This window comes from Bubalus kerabau, chromosome 4 (genome assembly GCF_029407905.1).
Source record: "Bubalus kerabau isolate K-KA32 ecotype Philippines breed swamp buffalo chromosome 4, PCC_UOA_SB_1v2, whole genome shotgun sequence".
NCBI lineage: Eukaryota > Metazoa > Chordata > Mammalia > Artiodactyla > Bovidae > Bubalus > Bubalus kerabau.
The window spans coordinates 166517372-166526461 of record NC_073627.1 but is presented as its reverse complement, the minus strand read 5'-3'; the positions used below and the strand labels follow the sequence as shown (position 1 = coordinate 166526461).

Sequence of the window (9090 nt, the reverse complement as noted above, 5' to 3'; positions counted from 1 at the left end):
AGGATTCTGTGCCTCCCTTACTGAGCTGTCCCGGGCTCCATCTGCTGCTCCCGTCTGGGGCTGATGCCCAGGCCCCAGTCACGTCCTGCCTCCTCCCCAAGAGCCTCCAGCTCGGCATTCCAGAAGGAACAGGGTCAGGAGTTCACGCCTCAGAGAAATCTCAGCACAGATCAGTGCCTCACAGGGAGGCCAGAGGGAAAAGCAAGGGCCTGTGTTCATCCCGTGCAAACTCCATGGGAAACGAGATTTTTCCACAAACCCTAAAATGGAAGATCTCAGGAGAAACTGGATACATACCTTCTCTATATGTCCAAGCTCTTTTTTTGGCTCTGCCACGGGTCGTATGGGACCTTAATTCCCCGAACGGGGATCAAACTGTGGCCCCTGCATTGGAGGCACAGGGTCTTAACCACTGGGCCACCAAGGAAGTCCCTAGGCTTTTATTTTTGAGACTCTCCTCTGTGCTAGATGTTCATGGATGACTGAACGAATGAACATGAATAGATAGGTGTAATAGGTGCATGAATAGATTGATAAAATATTTATTTAGCTCTTGCTGCTACTGCTGCTCAGTCGCTTCAGTCGTGTCCAACTCTGTGCGACCCCATAGACGGCAGCCCACCAGGCTCCCCTGTCCCTGGGATTCTCCAGGCAAGAACACTAGGCCACATATCCTTCTAGGTTCTGGTTTTCCATTTGTGAACAGAAGAGAAGGGCCTGCCTGCTTGTAGCTCACATTCTAATGGAGGTAAGATAATAAACAGGATAAGTGGGGAAGGTGAGTGGTTGGTAGAGGGTCATGAGTGCTAAGAAGAGAGATACAGCAGGAGGAATGAGGAAAGGCGTGATGAGGGCTCTGTCAGCTTTGCAGCTGTGACGGCCAGAGACGACCTCGCTGACAAGGCCTCGTGTGAGAAGGGGCCTGAGGAAGAAGCCCTGTTGCTCTATGGAGGACACACGTTCCAGGCCGAGGGAGTAACTGGTTAGAAGACCCTGTGGTGGGAAATGTTAAGAAGGCTGTTGGAGACATGGAATGACGATTATGGGACAGGAGGTGTTGGAGAAGTGAAATATCTCAAACAGATATTTACTATTGAAGTTGCAGTTGTTTAGGCCAGGCATCCGCAAACGAGGTGTTTTTGTGCAGCCTGTGAGCTGGGAATGGTTTTTACATTTTTAAGTGGTTGGAAAGAAAAATCAAGAGGAGAACATTTTGTGACACGTTGAAAACTATATGAAATTCAGATTCTGGAGTCCATAAGTCAGGTTGTATCTATTCATGTACGTACTGTCTGTGGCTGCTTGCTTTTGCATACAGGGGCAGGGCTAAATCGTTATGGCAGAGAATGTATGGCCCAGGAAGTTCAAAATATTGTCTATCTGTCCCTATACAGAAACATTCACCAAGTGGTGGTCTAGGCAGTATGGGAGAGTGGTTATATCCTAGCTGTGGGGTCAGCAGCCCCAGTTCCAGGCTTGAGGTCACCTTGGTGGTTGTATAGTTTTGGGCACTTGGAAACTGTTTGTTTTTTTTTTTCATTCCTAAAATGGGGACAAAAGTACCACCCTCTTGGTATAGGGTGAGAATTAAATGAAATAAAGAATATGAAGTCTATAGCAAGTGCTAGATATTCATAGCCATTATAATAATTACATAGTAAAATGTGCAGGTAGGGTAGGGGTGGGGCCCTCATGATGGGATTAGCTCCCTTATAAGAAGAGACCCCAGAGAGCTTGCTCTCTCCTCACTGTATTTGGATACAGCAAAAAGGCAAGAAGCCAGGGAGAGGGTTCTCACCAGAGCCTGACCATGCAGGCACCTTGATCTTTGACTTCCCAGCCTCCCAAACTGTATGAATTAACCATGCACTGCTCAGGCCTCCCAGTCTCTTGCATTATTTTATGGCAGCCCAAGCAGACTAGGACAAGAGAGGAGCAGCTATCTTTACCTGGGGAGCTGGAGATATGGCTGTTGACCATATGACTTCTCAAGGGGGAATCAGATTTCCCCAGGAAAGGAAGGAGGGAAGAGACTTTCTTGGCAGAGGAATATAATATGAAAAGCAGTGGTAGTCTTGAACGAGATGGGGTGTGTGGAGAACAAGGAAAATTCCTGGCACTGAGCACAGTGGTGGATGTGGGAGAAGAGTGTAGGATTGGGGGGCCTGAGGCTGCAGAAGCACAATTGTGAGGGGCCTTACATCCCATCCTCAGGGTGATTGGATTTGTCAAGTTTTGCCATTTGGTTTTTGAAGTGTTCCTCTCTCCACCCCTCAAGGGGTGAAAGGGGAAAGGGGCGAAAAGCCAGCTAGCAGAAACGCCTTCTTGTTCTTTTGCGTCTCAGGTCAGTGGATAGTTCCTCAGCTCCTTCTCTGGGGTTGTGGTTGTTGTTCAGTCGCTAGTCATGTCTGTCTCTCTGTTGTTGGCAGACTGATAATCAGGGGGTTAATCAGTGGTGAACAAGAAAGACAATAGCTCCTGACATCAGGGAGTAAGGAGGGTTCTGAAGAGTAAGGAATTTTGTTTGAAAAAGGAGAAGAAGAGCAAGGAATACAAGGTGCTAAGAAAAAGGTATAACCAGGTGTAACATGGTCAGTTAAGAATTTTTCCCTGAGGACACTGGAAAGTTTTATTTATTTATTTTGGACTGATCGGGGTTCTTTGTTGCTGTTTGGGCTTTTTCTCTAGCTGTGGCGAGCAGAGGCTACTCTCTACTTGCAGGGTGAGGGCTTCTCACTGCGGTGGCGTCTCTTGTTGCGGAGCACAGGCTCTAGGGCCTGAGGGCTTCAGCAGTTGTGGCTCCCAGGCTCTAGAGCACAGGTCCAAACAGTTATGGCACACGGGCTTAGATGCTCCTGGGCATGTGGGATCTTCTGGGACCAGCGATCGTACCTGTGTCTCCTGCATTGGCAGTCAGTTTCTTTGCCACTGAGCCACCAGGGAAGCCTCCTGGAAGGTTTTTGAAGGGTTTTCAATATGGCGGTGATCGTATCAGGCTTGAGTTTTTAATAGATGGCTCTGCTCCTGTGTGCTGGAGGGAGCTCAAATAGAAGAGGCTGTTGCTGTATCCATGGAAGAAATAATGGAAGTTTAGACCAAGTAGTGACCATGGAAATGAAGGAGCACCCCACTGACAAAAAAAAAGGAACAGAAGGAGGAATTGATCGAGCTTGGTGATTGGGTGTAAGCATGAGGGAATTGGAGGCCACGTGGACAATGACCAGAGACCCTGTGGCTGCATGGATGGTGGTGTCTACTGAGATGGGGATAGGAGAGGACAGGGTTGGGGGTGTGGATGCAGTGGGGATTGGAAATTTAGTATCAGGGACGTTGGTTGGAGATGCCCATGGAGCAATCCAAGCAAGGGTGGCAGCTATGTTGAGGTGTTTGGCTATCTCGTTCCGAAGTTCCTGAGACACATGGGGCTGGAGCTATAAATCAGGGAATCGTTAACAAATGGATGCTGGTACTTCCCTGGTGGTCTAGTGGATAAGACTCCACACTTCCAATGCAGGGGACATGGGTTCCATCCCTGGCCAGAGAAGTAAGGTCCCAGATGCCATGTGGTACTGTCAAAATAAATAAAAGGATGGTAATTTTGGCCCTGCAGTGATTGAGATCACGGAGATCGGTTTGCCCCTGTGCTGCACCCCCCACCCCCCCAGCTGGCAGGATAGTACCCGGCCTCAGGATTAAACCCTCTGTAATATGCTGCCTTTTGCAAACACACACACATACACACAAACAAACAAACAAATGCTTCAGTTCCTGATGACTCAAGTGGCATGTGTCTGGCCCTGATTGTGCAGACAGTTTTACAGGAAGTTGCCAACACAATGAACCATCTGAAGCCTCTAATGAAGCAATTATAGTATGTGGAATGAACAATCAATCAACTGTAAACTCAGTAGTGAGAATTTTACAGGGATCGAGGGTAAATAACGGGCTCCCTGCGGTTACGTCAGAGCAAACTGATCTCTTATTGGAGATGAAATATACATAATAGGGGAACCTCTCCAACCCCTCCCACAACACAGCACGCAGCGAGAAAAAAACTTCCTGTGGAATACTTCCCCTGTCCTCCCATCAGTGCTGCGCTCTCTCCACATTTTGGGAAGTGATGATTACAAAAGCTCTCTTTACCCTGGAGGGATCTCTACAGGTAATATATTTCAGGGCTCCACGCTTGCTGTTGGATTCTTGTATCTAAAACAGCTAAGAGAGATGTCCAATCTATGGCAACCATTATCATAGTATTATTTCCTTTGCTCTGTGGCAGCTCTGAATATGTATTAACCTCTGATTCTCACAAGCCTGCAGAATAGGTATTATTAAGATATTAATATATAATGAGGAAGGAGACAGAAAGTGTATATCATCCGTCCTAGGCTTCAGAGCTCAGATGTGGCAAAGTTGGACCAACCCCAGTCTGTCTGAGACCAGAGCACTTCCTCTTGCCCACGAACTGCCACCTGGATCTGAACTCCTTAGATCACCTACCTCTTTGCTGTTCAGCCCATTCTCTTGATCACTGGTCTTAGAAGATTCTTACTGAACTCTCCACCGCTGTCCTAAGTTAACCTCCTAAAGCAGGGGTCCCAGCCTCCGGGATCTAACTCCTGGCGATCTGAGGTGGAACCGATGTAATAGTAATAGAAACACAGTGCTCAATAAATGCAATGCAACTGAATCATCCTGAAGCCACCTCTCACCCCCTGGTCTGTGGAAAACTTTTCTTCCACAAAACCGGTTCCTGGTGCCAAAGAGGCTGGGGACCACTGTTCTAAAGTACTCAAGTGAGGGACTTGGGATGTTTGGGGAAGAGTCATCATGCCCTTTCTCCCCTCAGGAGTAAATGCTTCCAGTATCTTCAGCCTTGTCCCACGTGGCTCACTGGGGCAACCTTCCAAATGGCTATTCCCTCTCTTCTTTCAGACTTCTTTGCTGAAAGATCACCTTCCACTGGACACTGAAAGAGCCAGAAACTCACTTGCCCAGAAGCAAACACTGAGGGTGGATTTGGAACTACTAATAAGGGAATTGGAGAGACAGAGAGGTGAGTGTAGTGGAAAGGTAATGCCTGGATTCCCATCCTGACTTCCACTAGCTGCAGGCAAATTATTTAAATACCCTGGGGCCTCAGTCTTTTCATCTCTAAAATGGGAAGACCATAATTACTACAGGGTTGTTTTAACAACAGAATTGGGTCAAGTATATAACCACACAGAGCTGGACACAGAGAAGTTACCTAGTAAGTGAATGTCATTCTTTTATTACTGTTTTACTGAACATAGGACTGCTGTTCCTCATTGAGTTTTACTTAAAAAAAAAAAAACAACTATTTTATTTTTAGGCTGCATTATTTGGCATGTGGGATCTTAGTTCCCCAACCAGGGATCAAATCCATACCCCCTGCATTGGAGTGCAGAGTCTTAACCACTGGACCACCAGGAAAGTCTCAAGTATTACTTTATGCAGTACAAGACATCAGGTTTACACATGAATTAGGCAAAGGGGCATTAACATCTTAATATTCATCAATGTATATAATGCTGCCCTCCCCAAAATACTCCAAGCAGTAATATTGATGTATATGTATTCCTTACCCATCAATTCTTCATCTGTGAGTGCCAAGGAGAAACATTATCCCAACCAGGTGCCATCATTTGTTTAAAGAAAGGGATTCCCTTATTTTAGAAAGAATACTTAGATAAATTGTTTAGTCCTCCTTTCAAAAAGCATATTGGTATTGAAAGCCAAGGATATAGGATTAAAATTTCTTAAGCTTATTTCCATAGGGTGAGTGTGATGAGTAGCTGTATAAAGTTTTTGAAAAAATCTGCTTCAATGAAGGATCAAAATTGGGATTTGTCAGATACCAATAGATGGGTACTCTTTAAAGCAGGGGTTCTTGTGCATGTTTAGAATCATCTGGACCATATGATGAAAGTGCAATTGTATCAATTATCTCAACATTCCAAAGACAGGCCTTGTTCTGTCACGGCATTGCATGCAACATACTCTCTGGGGCACCCAGCCCTCTTGTGATTCCTGTATTATTGGAAATGCCTAAAACTGGGAGCAAACTAGCTTACACAAAAAGATTTATTGGCCAAAGTAGCTGAAAGTTCCAGGAATCTTAGCTAATAATGCCATCAGATATCATGTATGAATGCATATATATATCCCTCTCTTTCTCTCCCCAGGATTCTTTGTATATCTATTATATCCGCTTATTACATTGTGTTGTATTTTGTTTACATGTCTGATGCCCTCCCCACCTCCCATCCAAGAAAGTGAACTTCCTGAGTTCAGAAAAAAATGTCATCTCTTCCTTCGTGTCCCCAGGACCCAACATAGAGCTTGGCCCCTTCGTGGGAACTCAGTAATTATGGAGTTAATAAACAAGTAAAAGAGGATGTCTAAGAGAAGACAGGGCCAGAATGAAGAAGTAAACTTTATTTCTCATTCCCTTGAAAGATCAGGCATCAAATAACACGGAGTATATTGACCCAGAGGGCTTCCCAGGTGGCGCAGGGGTGGGAAATCCGCTGCCAGTGCAGGAGAGGAAAGAGACTCGTGTTCCATCCCTGGGTCAGGAAGATCCCCTGGAGAAGGAAGTGGCGACCCCCTCCAGTATTCTTGCCTGGGAAATCCCATGGACCGAGGAGCCTGGTGGGCCATGGGGGTCACAAAAATTTGGACACAACTGAGCGACTGAGCACACATATTGACCCAGAACCTTTCAGAATAGGCCAGAAATTGTTGAATTCTCATTTTTCCCAGAATGCCCTGTAGCAAATGCAGCTGAACACCTGGGAACGGGAAACTTGCTGCCGCCTCATCCATTTGATTTCAAGATAAGAAACCCTAGACAGATTCCCTCGCCTGCAATTATCCAGGCAGAGCACAGACAAGTTAATATCAACACTCACCTCGATGCCTACACCATTCCCAGAACCCAGAGCAAGGTGTTCTTCCCTCTAATCCTCTGTGGCAGGACAGATGGCACTTACAACCCAGTGGAGCACCTGGGAAATGTTTTTCACGCTACCAATTAAGACGCATTTCCTCCTCTGTGTCCATCACTTGTACCTGTAGGAGCTTCGCCAGGAGCATATTCCATCCAGTTGCTCCCTTTGTCCATTGGGGTGTTTTGCCTCAGATTCAAAAAGTGCTTCAAAGGAAGAAAGTGAGAGTTACATCTGAGCTGTAAGCTTCCTAGTATACTCACGGAGGCCCCAGCAAATTTTAATTTTTTTTCAGGCAACTGACAATGACTATGAACCTACTATGTACCAGTAGACATCAGAGGAAAATAAAAGGTCTAATTATTCTACCCCTGAGGAACTCATAGTCCAATGGGATAGATTAGTAAACAGCTAATTAAAATTCATTGTGAAAATGCTTTAAGCAGATATGCTTTGAGTTACTGATGAGCACAGAGAAGAAAAAGGCTCACTAATTTGGAGGAAGGGCCAAAATATAGCCTTTGTCATCGAGAGGGCGTGGGTGTTGGCCCGTATTTATATAAATGTAGTAATTCACATTTTTATAGTACGATATGTTTTTCAAAGCATTTTATTTCATTTTACTCCCCTTCTTCCTTTATGTAGAAATTACTCTTCTCTGTTTTCAGCTTGGGCTTCCCTGGTGGCTTGGTGGTAAAGAATCTATCTGCCAATGCAGGAGACTCAGGTTCGATCCCTGTGTCAGGAAGATGTTCTGGAGAAGGAAATGGCAACTTACTCCCGTATTCTTGCCAGGGAAATTCCATGAACAAAGGAGCCTGGCGGGCTACAGTCCACAGGGTCCCAAAAGAAATGATTTATCCACTAAACAACATTTTCAGTTTAAGCACTTATGGCTTGGAGAGGCTAAGAGATTTGTTCAAAGTGACTAAAAAATGAAAAAGCAGAACTCAGTTTTTTTGATTTAAGAGTCTATTTGAAGCATACTCTGAGTTGCGCAGGGTTCTTAACTGGGAGCAAAAGTTATAAAAACAGACAAGAAGTCCCCAGCCCGCCGCCATCCCTCTGACACTGGGCTGCAGCCAGCAGGCACAGCGCTGGCCTGGCGGAGGCACCAGCGCAGCCTTCCCTAGGCATTGGGTACCACGGTTCACATACCTGAAACCACCTGTGTGCTTGTGAGGTTTCTTGGACTGCTGCCCCAGATGCTTCTAGAAACTCAGTGTTGTTGTCCCGCCTACTGGCAGGTGGATTCTTGGTGATGCCTGTTTCTTGGGTCTTTAACTTCTAGTAGAGTCTGAAGTTCGTGCACACAAGGATAGAGTCTCCATCAGGTCCCGTAAATGCCAGGAAGGGCCAGGAGGCAAGTGCCTGGCAGTTTCAGTCTCTTTTGTGGGAGGTGGACTCAAGTTTATAAGTTTGGCAACTCCCAACTATGAGAAGGAGGTTTAGAAACCAACCCTTAGCAACACTTTATAGTCTCTCACCATTACCTCTCAGTAGGGCTGGTTTCCTTCTTTAAAAATTATTTTTATTCTGTCTGGCTCAGTTTTGGACTCCCTGAAGCCCTTTTGAACCCAGCATGAACAAGCAAAACCGCTCCTAACTGCCTCCTTCACCGGGCGGCGTGACCACGGCTTCACCATCACAATCATGCCAGAAACAGCTCATTTAATTATTGATCAAACCCATTCATTTAGGTGTGTGGTTAAACCCTCTTCCCTGGACCACTGGCCAAGCCAGCTCTCAAGTTGAATCACTAAGAGCCAGTGACTTTCACTTCTGACCACTGACTGGGAAAGAAGGGCAAAGGGTCCTTACAGTCTTCCTCTGCTAGCAGGGAGCAGAGCTGGTGTCTCCACAAGAGAGGCCACGTGGGGAGCCACACCTGGCATCAGGGCTGTGGTTATTTTTCATCAGTGATGATTCTCAAAGTGAGGGCTCCTGAACCAAAGCAGCAGCACCTGGCAACTTGCTATATGTGGAAATTCTCAAGCTCCACCCTGGGTACTGATTGAGAAATTCTGGAGGAGGGACGTGGCCATCTTGCTTAACCAGCCTTCCAGGTGCCTGTGAAGCATGGTAAGCTTGAGAACCACGGCCGCCGGCCCAGGAGCTG

General features: G+C 46.2%; 1 long non-coding RNA gene across 3 annotated transcripts; it reads right to left on the bottom strand.

The window, feature by feature from the left end:
* Window positions 1–3234: 3234 nt before the first annotated feature.
* LOC129650603 (uncharacterized) lies at window positions 3235–8786 on the bottom strand. 3 transcript variants are annotated; one of them, XR_008713865.1, is made up of 3 exons: window positions 8130–8786; window positions 6936–7177; window positions 3235–3569 (listed from the first exon to the last, which is right to left on the bottom strand). It is a non-coding gene; the product is annotated as an uncharacterized LOC129650603 (long non-coding RNA). The 3 variants fall into 3 exon arrangements; XR_008713864.1 differs by lacking the exon at window positions 3235–3569 and adding an exon at window positions 6438–6672; XR_008713863.1 differs by lacking the exon at window positions 3235–3569 and adding an exon at window positions 6438–6672 and having other exon boundaries at window positions 7096–7177.
* Between the last annotated feature and the right edge of the window lie 304 nt (window positions 8787–9090).